Raw genomic sequence first — 14199 nt, 5'->3', positions numbered from 1 at the left:
TTCAAACAACCAACCGTCTCACAGGTTGTCAGGAAAGGCTTTCTTATTCTTTGCAGTATGAAGGTGGCAAATAACAGTTTTGAAAAATCTCATTGGCCACCAGGGGCAAGATTTTTGAATGCACAATTCAGGAAATGTCCAAGAGGAGAACTTGCATGAGGAGGAGCTTGGGAGTAGTAACCAGACTCTTGTCACCACCCTCAGCATAGCATTTCACATTCATGAATGACCGCTGTGTTGCAGATGTAGTGTGAAGTCTGTTCTCCCGTATCCCCCAGTAAAGGCATCTACAAAGGTCATAGAGTTAGACAGCCCAACATGCCCATGCCAACCAAAATGCCCCACCCTCACTTGTCCCACCTGCATTTGGCCCATAACCCTCTAAATCAGTGATTTTCAAGCCTTTTCTTTCCACTCACACTACATTAAGAATCCCTTACTAATCACAGAGCATCTATGGCATAAGGAATACTTAGTGATATGTGAGTGGAAAGAAAAAGGTTGAGAACCACTGCTCTAAATTCATCCTATCCCTGTACACATCCACATTTATCTTAAATGTCACTATAGTACCTGCCTCAACCACCTCTCTGACAGTCCATTCCACACATCCATCATCCTCCATAAAATGTTAGCCCTCAAGCTCCCATTAAATCTCCCATCTCACCTTGAAAATTTGTCCATTGGTTCCTGTGGGGAAAAAGACTGTTCAGCCAATCTCTCATGATTTTGTACATCCTTATGAGATCACCCTTCATCCTGCACTCCAAGGAAAAAAAGACAGCCTTTTCAACCTCTCCCGATAGCTGCGGCCCCCAAATCCTGACAACATGCTTGTAAGTCCTCCCTGTATCTTCTCCAACTTGACAGGATCGTGATCAAACTGAAAGCAATACTCCAAATGTAGCCTTATAAATGAGGCACCACTGGAGCTGCTGTTAAAGCAGCACTGTGGACCTGGGAGAGCAGAGACCAGCTCTGGTCCAAAGGGTTCGACCAGCTGGTTCGAAAGCTGGAGACTCTGAACGGGTGTTAAACAGCCTGTTAGAGGCATTGGCATTGCTTTAAAATCCTAACATGATGTGCCCATTTGTGCTTGGCCACGAGGGGTGGCAGATTCTGGGGGGAGCAGCGGACCAGCGCAGGGCACCAGAAATGAGAGAACACTCCTCCAGAGAAGAAGCAGAAGAAGTGATCCTATAGGATAGTGAATGTTGGCAGCAAACCAGCGAGGGGGGGGGGGGGGGGTCAGCAGCTGAGGAACCCACACAGTCTGTGTGGGTTTGGAAAGGATTGGAAAGGATTCTTAGGGGCAGGATTTACAAGCATTTGAAGAAGTTTAGTCAACAGAGGGTAAGTCATGCCTCATGGACCTAATTGAATTTTTAGACTAACTAACAAAAATTGCTGAAGCTAGGACAGTAGATAGTAAGGTATTTGACAAAGTTCCCCAAAGTAGGTTCGTTTAGAAAAACATGAGCCATGGGATCCAGTTTTGGCTTGCCTGCAGAGAGTAGCAGGAGAATGTAGTCTGCCTGGAGGTCAGTAACTGGTGAAGTTCCCCAGGGATCTGTTCTGGGACCCCTACTCTTTGTGCTTTTTATAAATGACCTGGATGAAGAAGTAGAGGGGAGGTTTAGTAAGTTTGCAGATGATACAAAGGTTGGTGGTGTGGATAATGTAGGCGGTTGTTGTAGATTACAACAGATAGAAACAGGATGCAGAGTTTGGCAGGAAAGTAGCAGATGGAGTTCAATCTGGATAAGTGTGAAGGAAAGTCAAACGAAGGCAGAGTACAGGGTTAATGACAGGATTCTTAAAAGTGGAAGAACGGGGACCTTGGAGTTTAAATCCATATCTTTCAAGGTTGCCGTGCAGGTTGATAGGGTGGTTAAAAAGACGTATGGTCTGTTGGCCTTGGCCTTTATTAGTCAAAGGATGAGTTCAAGAGTTAAGGTAATGTTGCTGCTCTATAAAACTCTGGTTAGACTGTTCTTGGAATATTGTATTCAGTTCTGTGTGCTTCATTACAGGAAGGAAGTAGAAGCTTTGGAGAGGGTGCAGAGGAGATTTACCAGGATGTTGTCTGGATTGGACAACGTATCTTAAGAGGGAAGGTTAACGGAGTTCTTCTCCGTAATGTAGAAGGATGAGAGGTAATTTAATAGAGGTCTACAAGATTTTGAGAGGCATTTGAACCCAGGTCGCTGATACAGTAATAGCATTGTGTTAGCCCCTACGTTAACTGCTGTCCAGATAGGAAAATGAGCAAGTTACATGGACGAGACGAATAGGGGAAAGTCAAAGAATGTGGTAAGTCAGTCATATTTAAATGTAAGGAGTCCGACAGTCAGAGGATGATCTGAAGGCATGTGAGGTACATGAGCCTGGGTGGGATATTATAGCCAGAACAGAAATATGGATGAGAGGGGGGATGAGGGTAGGACAGGCAGCTCAAGTTCCAAGTCCAGATGCTACAGGTGAGAGGCGGTCGGTGAGTGGGTTACAGTTACATGTTTGATGAGGGAGAAAGGATTTTTTTTGAATATTTTATTTTAATTTTCATATCAAATAAATGTAATCTTTTTTAATGTTCATGTAACATACAGTGTCTGTATTTATCCCACCCACCCCCACCCTCATACAACTGAATGTAGTCAATTAAATTACATCGATAACAAAACGAAAAACACCCCATATATCACCCTTCTTTTTCCCCTCCCAGTTTATCTCCCCTCCCCCGCACCAATAACCAAGCTATTAGCACCAATCCCCCGCCATTTTGAAACGTGCCCAATGCACCCATCTACCATTTGTACCTCCCTCCCTTTCTCTGAGCTCCCCGTAATCCTTCTTACTTCTAATTTACATTCACCTTTAAACAATAAATTATGGGGAAAAAAAATCCCCCCTCGTATTCCTCACAATTACAATATTTACAGTTCATCTTTCCCCTGATTCACTCATTTGCCTTATTAACATTTACATTTAATCCTGAAACAGTAGCAGGGTTCCTATAAAGTCCATTGTCTCTCTTGGATCCTTATAAAACTTTCTTTCCCCTCCCACCCTGAATATCTTCAGCTCCTCTTTTCTCCCTCCCACCCCTGGCACCAATAACCAAGCTATTGGTGCCAATCCCCGACATGATATTCTTGGGGATTTATCCAATTAGGCTAAATAGAAATAACAAGGGGATGATTACTTTGAAGGGGTATTATTGGGTCCCCATAAGTCAGAATTAGAGAAGCAAGTATAGGAAGGTCACAAATAATTATCAGTATAACAAGGTCATAATTGTAAGTGATTTCAAGATCTCTCGTGTTTGTTTCTCGTCGGAAATTGCGAGAGCGGAACTTGGAATGACTAATTAAAACACCAGGAAGATAGGTGCTTGTTTAAATTTCTCCATTGGCTAATTAGCTATAGCCAGTAAAGGGAAGGGGACCACTGTGAGGATGGCCAGTGTAAGAGTGGGACTTTGAGGCTTCAATAAGCAGAGGCTGAGATTCAGGAGTTGAGGTACGAACAACATGATCGTGGAACAAAAGGATTCAGCAAAGAGGCACAGGTAAGGTCAGTTTTTAAAACTTTTTTTCTATTTCCTAGACATTGGAAATGGCAGTCAGGGCAGGGATATATTCCTCTTGAAGAATGTGGACAACTTCATCTTCATCCAACTGCAGCTTTTTACAAAACATGTTAGGGAATTTGAAGCTGGAGTTGGATAAACTCCGGATCATTAGGGAGACTGAGAGGATGATAGACAGGAGTTACAGGGATGCAATCACACAGAGTAGGCAGGAGGAAGGTAGTTGGATGATAGGAGAGAGAAAAGGGAACAGACAGGCAGTACAGGATACACGTGTGGCCATTCCCCTTAATAACATGCATACTGCTTTGGATACTGCCGAGGCTGACCAACCAGGGACAAAGCACAATGATTACGTTTCTGGCACAGTCTGGCCCTGTGGCTAAGGGAGGGAGGAGATGCAGTGAGCTGTAGTGATCAGGGATTCAATAATGAGGAAAACAGATGAGGTTCTATGGAAGAGAAATGTTGCCTCCCAGGTGCCAGGGTCCAGAATATCTCCCACTGGGATCACAGCATTCTCTAGTGGGAACCTGGCACAGAGACTAGGAAAGTGAGGCAAAAAAAACTAAGTTAATGGAGCATGAACAGATTAAAGAGGAGGAGGTGTTTGCTGTCTTAAAGTGAATAAAGGTGGATAAATCCCAAGGCCTTGACAAAGTACTCCCTCGGAACTTGAGGGAGGCGAGTGCAGAAATTGCAGGTGTCCTGGCAGATATCCTTAGCCGCAGGTGAGATGCCAGAGGATTTGAGGGTAACTCGTATTGTTTTGCTGTTTTAAAAAGGCTCAAAAAAATAGCCCAGGAATTATAGTCTGGTGACCCTGACATCACTAGTAGTTATTGGGAGGGGTTCTGAGAGATCAGATATACAATTTGAATCGTCAGTATGGATTTATGCATGGTCATGTTTAACAAATCTTATAGTTTTTCAAGGAGGTTTACAGGAAACTGATGAAGGAAAGGCTGTGGATGTTGTCTACATGGACTTTAGTAAGGCCTTTGACAATGTCTTGGACATAGGAGGTTAGTCAGGAGGCAATAAATTGGACTCGACATTGACTATACAGAGAGTGGTTAGAGGCCTGTGACAAGAGGCGTGTTTCAAGGATCAGTGATGAGACCTTTGTTGTCATCTATATCAATGATCTAGATCAGTGGTTTTCAATCTGCCCCCTAAGCTCATACACCACCTTAAGCAATTCCTTACTAATCACAGAGCACTTATGGCATGGGGATGGTGTGTGAGTGCGAAGTGAAGGTTGAGAACCAATTGTTACTGAAATATTTTGCTTGAGAAAAATTGTCATCGGCCCATTTCCTTTGGAGTTATGAAAAGGTGCACACAATGAGTCAATTAGGTTCGATTAAATCAGTGGTTTTCAAACCTGGTAAGCTGGTCTAGAAAGTCAGATCACATGGAAACCAGAGTGATCTGGCCAAATGGATCCAGAATTGGCTTGATGGTAGGTGACAGAGGCTGGTAGCGGAGGGTTGTGACCACAAGTTGCCACAGGGGTCACTGTTGAGTCCATAGTTGTTTGTTATCTACACTAATGTCTTTGATGCAATGTAGTTAGCAAATGTGCAAGTGACACCAACATTGATGGTACTGTGGACAGAGAATTAAGTTATTCTAAAATTACATCCAGGTCTGGATGTAGTGGGAAAGTGGACCAAGGAATGGCAGGTGGAATTTAATTCAGACAAGGAGCAGGCTCAGGACAGGGATAAGCAGCTGGGATCAAATGTACAGCTAGAGGAGTTTCAGGAACCCAGGAGCAAGCTAGAAAAAGAAATCAGGAGGACAAAAGGGGTCAGGAGCTAACACTGACAGATAACCTTAAGAATAATCCCAAGAGGTTTCATAGGTAAATAATGGGGAAAAAAGATAACCAGAGGTAAAAAATGGGACTCCTCAATGTCATCATCTCTGCGTGTTTGTACTGTGAAGAAGGACACGAGGACTGGGGAACATGAGAACAGTCAGTATTCCAGTTGAGGAGGTACTGAAGATCCTGAAGTGTTTGAAGGTCGGCAGATCTCCTGGGCCTGATCACATATATCCAAGAAGACTGTGGGAGCTGGAGAGGAAAACGCAGGAGCTATGGAAGAGATTTCTGTGTTGTCATTAAGTACAGATGGCGTGCCAGAAGACCGGAGGGTAGAAAATGTTGTTCCTCTGTTCAACAAGTGGTAACCGAGTCATACAGTGTATAAAACAGGCACTTTGGCTCAACTTGCCCACATTAACCAAATGCCCTAAACACACTTGTCCAGCCTGCCTGAGTTTGGGCCAGATCACTTTAAATTCATCCTATCCATATATCTGTCCATTTTTTATTCTTACACGTTGCAAGAGGACCCACCTCAACCACGTCCTCCAGCATCCCGTTCCATGCACCCAGCACCCTCTGGGTATATTAAAAAAAAGTTACCACTTAGGCTCCTGTTAATCTCTCCCCCTTCACCTTAAAACTACATCCTCTGGACCTACTCTGGGCAAAGGACTCTGCTTTCTCCTGATCTATTCCTCTCATGAGGACTTGCAGGATGAATGGTGGGGCCCCAAGGAGTGTAGGACAAATACTTGGGGGACAGGTACATTATTCTGTGAATGTGGCAATGCAGATAGGGTGAAGAAAATGTTTGGCACACTTGCTTTCATCAGTTAGGTCACTGAGTATAGGAACAGGAACATCCTCTTTCAACTGTATAAGCTATTGGAGTGACCTCACTTTTGCTCACCCAGCAAAAAGAAGGAGATGACTCAGTTGGAAAGGTGCAGAAAATATTAATTGGAATGTAGAGGGCTTGAATTACAAAAGGAGGCTGGATATCCTGGGATTTTTCTCTCTGGAGCACAAAGGGTGGGGGGGCCCTTTTCGTGGTTTATAAAATCATGAGCGCCAGCAAATTAAATAGTAAATCTAAAATTAGAGGCCATCAATTTATGGAGAGAGATAAGATTTAAAATTACCAAGAGGCAGCTTCTTCACACAGGAGGGTGGATATACAAAATGAGTGAGGAGAATTGTAAAATTTAAAAGACATTTCGGCAGCCGCATGGATCGTAGAGGTTCAGAGGACAGACAAATGGCTGAAAGGCCTGTTTCCATGCTGTAGCACTCTGTGACAAAAGGCAATGGGAGAAAAAGGGCTGGGTGAAAGAAGAGAATCAGGGAGAGGAAAAGAGAAAGGCTATGGAAAGGAGGGGAATGGGAGAGGAAGCATTTGGGGTGCAGGATTCTTTTCATAGACCCTTCAGCCTTTGATGTTGTGCCAACCCATATATTCATTATAAATATTTTACCCTTCCTACCCCATAACCCTCTATTTTTCCTTCCATCCATGTGCCTAAGAGTCCTTAAATGCCCCTAATGTTCCAGCCTCCACAACCACCCCTGGCAAGGCATTCCGGGCACCCACAACTCTCTATGCACAAAAAAAACATCCCTGATGTCTCCCTTAAACTTCCAACCCTTCACTTTGTACTCGTGTTCTCTGTGTTTGCTACTATAATATTGTGGACCTCTATTAAGTCTCCTTTCATCCTTCTACACTCCAAAAAGAAGTCATGCTAACCTGGCCTCATAAGACTTCTTTTCCAATCCAGGCAACATCCTGGTAAATCTCCTTTGCACCCTCTCCATAACTTCCACATCCTTCCTATAATGAAGTGACCAGAACTGAACACATTATACCAAGTGTTGTCTCACCAGAGATTTGTAGAGTTGCAACATGACCTCTTGGTTCTTAAACTCAATCCCACTATTAATGAAGCCCAACATCCCATAGGGCAGGGTTTCCCAACCAGGGGTGTGAGATAGCATTCCAGGGGGTGAGAGATAACATTTCAGTTTTTTTTATAAATCCACACTCCTTCAATTTGGATAATATGTCGGATGATGAAGAGGTGAAGGAAGATCTTATTGAACTGCGTACAAATCGTGTTCTTGAAATTCAGTTTGAAAGCAAAACTTTGGAACAATATTGCTGTTCGGCAATGGACATGTTTCCAAGACTTTGTGAAAAAGCACTAACTGTGCTCATCCCATTAGCGACGACATACTTCTGCGAGTCTGGATTTAGTGCCCTTCTGTCAATCAAGACAAAATCTAGAAATCGCTTGGGTTCACAGGCAGACGTGCGGATTGCCATCAGCAACAAAGTGCCACGATTTGAAAAACTCTTAAGCAATAAACAGGAACAAAAGAGTCATTAAACTTAAATTGGCTTATGAACATTTGAACATTAGTTCTTTAATTTTTTTAAAGAAATTTCATGCATGGATGAAAATTTAATTTTTTTGTAGGGTTTATGCAACTTTTAATTTGTTGTAATATTTTTTCTTTTCCATAGGTTTCAATTTTGTTTATATATTATTAAAAATTGATTATACAAATTTGTTTTGGTCACCTTCACCTTTATTCTTAAATAAATTATTACTTTAAGGAGTGCAAGAACATATTAAATTTTTTTAGGGGTGCGGGGCATAAAAAAGGTTGGGAACCACTGCCATAGGGCTTCTTAAATATTGTATCAACCTGCACGGTGAGGGATGTATATATTTGGACCCCAAGGTCCCTCTGTTCATCCACCCTCCTAAGTAACCGACTATCAACCCTGTACTCAGCTTTCTGATTTGTCCTTCAAAAATGTGTCGTCACGTCACATTTATTTATCCATGCTCGTACGGTAAAGACAAGATAGCGTTTCTCCAGGACCACGGAGAATAGAAGTTGAACACATTGAAATATTACGATGTACACAGTTAAAGTCACATACACATATGTTCTGGGAATTCAGGAGCTTGGAGAAAAAACTGTCGTCCAATCTGGACGGAAGGGCCTGAGTGTTACGGTAACTCCTACCAGATGGCAGAAGGGAGAACAGTTTATGTGAGGGATGTGTGGAGTCCTGCACAATGTTTATTGCCTTTCGCATTGAGTGTTGTAGATATCCTTCATGGTAGGAAGAGGACATCCCCCCCTCCCCCATGATCTTTTCCACTGACTTCACTATCCTCTGCAGGGTCTTGTGGCCCAAGGTGGTACAGCTTCCAAACCAGGCAGTAATGCAGTTGCACAGGATGCTATCAATATATCTTCTGTGGAATATAGTGAGAATGGAGGGTGGGAAATGAACTTTCCTCAGCCTTTGCAGGAAGTAGAGGCAATGCTGGGCTTTATTGGCTATGGAGTTGGTGTTAAGGGACCAGGTGAGATTCTCCACCAAGTACACTCCAAGGAACTTGATACTTTTGATGACCTCAACAGTGGAGCTGTCATTGGTCAGCGGAGCGTGGACCTCCCCGGCCCTCCTAAAGTTGACAACCAACTCTTTTGTTTTATTAATGTTTAGATACAGCTTGTTGGTTGTTCACCAGTCCGTTAGCGACTGCACTTCATCTCTGTACACCGACTCCTCATTCTTATCATTAAGGCCCACCACGGTCATGTCGTCAGTAAACTTGATGTGGTTCGACCTGTGTTTAGCTGCACAGTCATGGGTCAGCAGAGTGAACAGCAGTGCACTAAGGACGCAACCCTGGGGTGGGGTGGGCGTGCTCAGTGTGATGGTCTTGTAAGTGCTATTACTGATCCGGACTGCTTAAGGTCTCCCATCAGGAAGTCAAAGATACAATTGCAGAGGGAGGTGTTTAGACCCAGCAGGATCAACTTCCTTATCAGGTACTGAGGTCTTCTCTTCTGTATGTCCATCCAATAGGATGATGATGGTTCCTTTTAGTCAGTTTTAAGGGGTTTGATATGAGGATGTGAGGTTTTTCAGTTTTTCCAGACTCTTTTGTGTAGTCTTCCAAAGGCACTATTTGCCTTGGCGAGTCTGTTGTCTATCTCGTTGTCGATCCTTGCATCCGATGAAATGGTGCAGCCGAGATAGGTAAACTGGTTGACCGTTTTGAGTTTTGTGTGCCCAATGGAGATGTGGGGGGGCTGGTAGTCATGGTGGGGAACTGGCTGATGGAGGACCTCAGTTTTCTTCAGGCTGACTTCCAGGCCAAACATTTTGGCAGTTTCCGCAAAACAGGATGTCAAGCGCTGGCTCTGAATGGGCAAATAAAGCGGCATCGTCTGCAAAGAGTAGTTCACGGACAAGTTGCTCTTGTGTCTTGGTGTGAGCTTGCAGGCGCCTCAGATTGAAGAGACTGCGATCCGTGCGGTACTGGATGTAAACAGCGTCTTCATTGTTGAGGTCTTTCATGACTTGGTTCAGCATCATGCTGAAGAAGATTGAAAAGAGGGTTGGTGCGAGAACGCAGCCTTGCTTCACGCCATTGTTAATGGAGAAGGGTTCAGAGAGCTCATTGCTGTATCTGACCCAACCTTGTTTGTTTTCGTGCAGTTGGATAACCATGTTGAGGAACTTTGGGGGGCATCCGAGCCGTTGTCATACCCACACTCCTGTTCGGCTCCGAATCATGGGTCCTCTACCGGCATCACCTACGGCTCCTAGAACGCTTCCACCAGCGTTGTCTCCGCTCCATCCTCAACATTCATTGGAGAGACTTCATCCCTAACATCGAAGTACTCAAGATGGCAGAGGCCTTCAGCATGCTGCTGAAGATCCAACTGCGCTGGGTAGGTCACGTCTCCAGAATGGAGGACCATCGCCTTCCCAAGATCGTGTTATATGGCGAGCTCTCCACTGGCCAACATGACAGAGGTGCACCAAAGAAGAGGAACAAGGACTGCCTAAAGAAATCTCTTGGTGCCTGCCACATTGACCACCGCCAGTGGGCTGATATCGCCTCAAACCGTGCATCTTGGCGCCTCACAGTTTGGCAGGCAGCAACCTCCTTTGAAGAAGACCGCAGAGCCCACCTCACTGACAAAAGACAAAGGAGGAAAAACCCAACACCCAACCCCAACCAACCAATTTTCCCCTGCAACCGCTGCAACCGTGTCTGCCTGTCCCGCATCGGACTTGTCAGCCACAAACGAGCCTGCAGCTGACGTGGACATTTACCCCTCCATAAATCTTCGTCTGCGAAGCCAAGCCAAAGATATGAGGATACCCAATTCCTCAAAAAGGAACAGTGTGGGGGGACACGTGATGGAGTAGTGGCTGGTCGGGAAAACTAGGCCTCTCCAGGAAAATAGGAAAAAAGTTAGGAAAAAGCAAAGCGTAACAAAAATAGAATATAAGAAATAGAAGATAAAGATACAGAGAAGAGAAAGATGGTTTCCAAGAAGGAGAAAGTAAGAACAACTGCAGAAAAAGTAAAAAAGTCCCTGGAGAAGAAAGAAGAAAGCCTTACCTGGAAGAAGGAACAGGATGCTGTGGTGATGAGGAGCGCCTGACCCTCAAGGTCAGTGCCTGCTCTGTGGAGTCGCGACCCACTACAAAAATGGCACTCGGAGCTAAACAAAATTACGCAGTGCGCAATCAAAGGAGAAAGAGGACACCAGTGGGAGGGGGCTCAGCAGAGGAGTGGGATGCCACAGAGCAAACTGCTGAGGGATGCCCGACACCAGGGCTCTCAGCTGGAGGGCAAGGAACCACAGACGAGCAGTACAGGAGAGGAGGACCGGCAACAAGAGGCCCAGTAAGAAGAGGCCTGACAAAGAGATACAAGCAGCTCATCAGGAAAAACATAAGAGACACAGGCACAAAGAAGAGAAGAAGATAAAAACACAGATACCGACACAAAAGAAGAGGAAGAAGAAGACCAAGATCTTCAGAGAGAAATAGAAGGTAAAACTGATGAACAGAATATAGATAAAGTCTCTTTTGAAGAACAAATGAGATCACTAAAAGAATGGTTGTCATTAGGGTTTAATGTAATTAAAAGGAAAATGAAAAGAACAGAAAATAAAATGCAAAGTTTAGAACTGGTCATGACAGAAATAGGGAAAAGAGTAGAGAGTGTGGAAGAACGGGAGATGGCTGTAGAAATGGAAGTAAACAACTTAAGAGAAAAATTGGAAGAAAGTGACAAAAAATTAAAGAGACACAAGAGTTGTTATCTCAGAAAAGTGATATGTTGGAAAATTATAGTAGGCGAAACAACATAAAAATAGTGGGCCTGAAGGAGGGTGAAGAAGGCACAGACATGAAGGTCCTGGGAATGACAGAAATGCAGGAAGAAATGGAAATAGAAAGGGCACACAGAGGATTAGCTCCACATCAAAAACCAAGATCCAACTTAGTAAAATTTTTGAGATAGACGACAAGAGAAAATATACTGGAATGGGCAAGGAATAAAGTTAGAGAAGATAATAAAAATAAAGGAATACAAGGGTCAAAAAATATTTTTTACCCAGACATAAGTTTTGAACTCTTAAAGAAGAGGAAAGAGTTTAATACAGCAAAATCGATCCTATCAAGAAAAGGTTACAAATTCATATTAAGACATCCAGCAGTGCTTAAAATATTTCTCGGATCCAGAGAAAGCGCAAGAATTCGCAGAACATTTGCAGGACAGGAGAAGAGATGAAGAGATGTAACAAGAATGAAGAACGGCGATAAAGTATATATAAAGATGTAAAAACAATGTATTGTAAAGAACTAAAGAGGGAAAAGAGAAGAGAAGGGGGAAAGAAAAAAGGAGAGAGAGAGCTTTGTTATATGAGTTTTTTTTAAAGTGTTTTCTGGAGAGGACTGAGTAGAATGGGAAATAACCGTCACTGCAAAATCAGTTGCCGCTGCGAACAAGATCGCAATCCAAATGAAAAGGGGAGTTGTGGTGCCTGGCAGGGGATATGGGGCAACTCAGAGAGGGCAGGAACTTTTGGAGTTAAGGTATTAGTGGAAGTGGGAACTGTGGGGATACTTTATGTCTTAAATGTGTTGTCGTATATTAAGTGTAATAAGAGAAACTAAGATGAAAATGGGGAAAAGGGGGATGGAGGTGGCGAAGAGGTGTATGCAAGATATAAGATGGCCATGTTGAACTAAGATGGCCATGTTTATGACTATAAACATTAATGGAATACCTAACCAAATTAAAAGGAAGAGGCTAATAAATTTATTGAAGGAAAAAATAGGTATAGCATTTGTCCAGGAAACGCATCTAACTGAAGCGGAACATAACAAATTAAAGAGAGACTGGGTAGGACACGTAACATCAGCATCCTATAACTCAAAAGCTAGAGGTGTAGCCATATTAGTTAACAAAAATGTACCAATCAAAATAAAGGAAGAAATAATAGATCCGGCAGGGAGGTATGTAATGATAAAATGTCAGACATACTCAGAATTTTGGAATTTGCTCAATATATATGCACCTAACGAGGTGGATCAAAAGCTTATGAAGGATTTTTTTTTTGAAGATTGCAGACACACAAGGAGATTGCAGACACTCAAGGAAATATATTGATAGGAGGAGATTTTAACCTTAATTTGGACCCAATGTTGGATAAAACTGGACAAAAGACTAGTAAAAAGAATAAAGAAGCCAATTTATGGTTAAATCAATGCAGAAAATGAAAATGAATAAATGTATTCCATTGGAAAAAATAACATATAATTTAAAAAATAAAGTCACAATGTTTGAGCAAATTTGGGAACCATATATGGAACATATCAGAGAGAGCTTGCCTAGGACCTCCTCCACCTAAAATGAGAATGAAAATGATGACAAAAAGACTAGATTCAGTGTGTAATAAATAGATGACGCATTTTTCTTGTTTATTTTCCTTTGTGTGAAAATATTGTTTTATGGTTTTATTGTATCATATATGTTGAATATTTATAGGTTTTGGAGGGGGGGTGGGTAGAGGGGAAGGAGAGAAATGGGAGAAAAGACCACTGTGTAAATTTAATGAGAAATGTTTGTACCTATTTTGGTTGCTTTGGTTCATAGTGTGAAAAATAAAAAAATTATAAAAAAATTTTTAAAAAAGGAACAGCGTGTGCATGAATGGATTTAGGTGAGATGGTTCACACCCACCCTTTTGACTTCCCCTCCCAGATGCAGTGGCATGGTGAGGTCCAAGGTGGCTGGGGGAAGTTCTGTTACGCGCTTCATGGCACGTGCTTGCTAGATGGCTGTTGACCCTAGGGGAGGATTCGTCTGCCCTTTGACAGGTCTTTTGTTTCATCCTGCAGAGTGTCTAGCCATCCTCTGCACCAGGCAAGCTTGGTGGGGAGCCAGTGACCTGGTACTGAGGTATGATTGCATTGAATGCCAAACTGAAGTTTGGCAAGAGAAGAGAAGGGGGAAATATACGAACAGTCAAATATACGAACCTTTATTTTCCATGTGGGTGGGGGTTAGATGCAGGGCAGTGGCATGGCATCATCTATAGAGCGGTTAGATCTGTATGCAAACTGCAGGGGATCCAATAACGGGGGAAGCAGGAGCTTGACTAGCCTCTCAAAACACTTTATAACAATGGACCAGTGCAACAGGATGGTAGTCATTGAGGCAGAACACAGACGAGTTGTTTGGCATGGGAACAATGGTGGCAGCTTTGAAGCATGTTGGGACCACAGCACGTCTCAGGGAAGCGTTAAAGATGTCGGTGAGAACATCTGCTAGCTGAGCACACATCTTACACTTGTCCAGATTAAACTCCATCTGCCACTTTTCTGCCCAACTCTGCATCCTTTTATAACCTATGACAATGTTCAGCACATGAC

The 14199-nt window shown here is 43.2% G+C and overlaps 1 protein-coding gene across 5 annotated transcripts in view; it reads right to left on the bottom strand.

Annotated features, from left to right (window-relative positions):
- Window positions 1–14199, bottom strand: part of pbx4 (pre-B-cell leukemia transcription factor 4) — a 540918-nt gene that overhangs the window by 3984 nt on the left and 522735 nt on the right. The window lies entirely within an intron of this gene.

The sequence above is a fragment of the Narcine bancroftii genome, chromosome 3, assembly GCF_036971445.1.
Source record: "Narcine bancroftii isolate sNarBan1 chromosome 3, sNarBan1.hap1, whole genome shotgun sequence".
NCBI lineage: Eukaryota > Metazoa > Chordata > Chondrichthyes > Torpediniformes > Narcinidae > Narcine > Narcine bancroftii.
This window is presented reverse-complemented; position numbering and strand designations above follow the sequence as displayed.